Genomic DNA, 1,692 nt, shown 5'->3' with positions numbered 1-1,692 from the left:
AAGTAACCTGTGCAACCTCCCTGTCCAATTGGGGCCACAGCCACATTCCTAAGACCATGTCCGGACAGCTATGGACTATCTTCAAGGATGGAGACTCCACAACCTCCACAGACAACCTCTGCTGGTGTTTATTCACTCTCATAGTGAAAATTTCTTCCCTGATGTTCAAAGGGAACCAGCTKTATTTCAGTTTGTTTCCCCTGCCTCTGTTCCTGTCACTGCACACCGCTGAAAAGAGACTGGCTCTGTCCTCTTTGCAACCTCTCATTTCAGATATGTTTATAATTGGCAAGATCTCTCTGAGCTCTCTCTTCTCCAGGCTCAGCAGTCYCAGCTCYGTCTCTCCTAATAGGAGAGGTGCTCTGGTCTCTCAGTGATCTTAGTGGTCATTTGATGGGCTCTTTCCAGTTTGTCCATGTCTCTCTTGTACTGGGAAGCCCAGAACTGGACTCAGCCCTCCAGGTGTGGCTTATCAGTGCTGAGTAAAGCGGAAGGATCACATCCCCCTCATCTGGCATACCATCCCTTCCCTTTTATTTTCCTCTTCGTGCAGAAATGTATTCCCTGTGATGCTAAAGTTTTGCTGTGTTTGATTCCTCAACTTGGCAAGCAAAACCAAACCCTGCCAAGGAGCAAAATAAGAAATAAACAGAAGTATTACAGACAYTCTGTATTTCTACCGCTGTAGTTCTCTCTAGGACCATGCTTGTGGCACAGCCATCAAATACCTTTTAAGCAATCACAAAAATTTACATTCTTTCCCTGGTTCTGATGGATACCACAGTAGATGTGCTCCATGTACACGTAGTTTGAAYTGTTCTTTCGGATCTGTGCTCACTCATACCTGTCTATGCTGATTTTCAGTGCCTTAACATATTCCTTGAGYTATCTTCTTGGAGCCATATAGATATTTCCTTAATCCTGGCAGGCCAGTATTTGCATTTTTCATTCCAACACGCCACTTCCTTATTCTGATATAAAGGACGGCAGTGGGTGGTGATACAGACAGCTCAATAATCCCGCCTTTTCTATTATGCTCCTTTCATTTGTCCATGGGTCTGCCTTTGAAACTTGCCTGGTTTGGAATGAAGTCGCTTCTCTCCAAGTAAAGCAGGAGGTTTGGCCCCGGGTTTGGCAGCTTTGAAGGTAACTTTCTTACATTTACTTTCTAAAGTGCTGAGCCTGAACGAGGCGCTAGCCTTTCCCCACTCCATTGTTTATTCTTGCTGTTACATGATTAAATAATATTGATTAAAAACGGACTCTCCTGCAAAATTCATCTAAGCAAATGTGGCGCCCCAAGGTAAAGTGACAGCTTCTTGCTACAAATTATCCTTCAGGACGTATAGGAAGCAGTGAAAATACTTGCAATGGTTTTGATAGCAATTTTCTGTTCTGCAAAAAAAAAAAAAAAAAAAAAAAGCCAAAAAACCAAACCAGCAACAGACGTTCCCCGGCACCTATTTCACATAACTCTGCGGGGCGTTCTGGCCGCCGCCCCTCCGGCCGCCGCATCTCCCGGAGGGCTGACAGAGGAGACGAACGATCCCTCCCGAAGGCCCGGCGGGAAGCACATGGGGAGGGGGGACCCCAGACCCTGGCACTGATTCCCACCCTTTTTTTCCGAGCCGGGCGCTGATATCCCCTTTCCCGGCGGTGCCTCCCCTCTCTCCACGGGCTGGGAGGTGGGAT

This window comes from Malurus melanocephalus, unplaced genomic scaffold (genome assembly GCF_030028575.1).
Source record: "Malurus melanocephalus ecotype Western Australia unplaced genomic scaffold, MMel_1.1 scaffold_1, whole genome shotgun sequence".
In the NCBI taxonomy this organism is placed as follows: domain Eukaryota; kingdom Metazoa; phylum Chordata; class Aves; order Passeriformes; family Maluridae; genus Malurus; species Malurus melanocephalus.
This window is presented reverse-complemented; position numbering follows the sequence as displayed.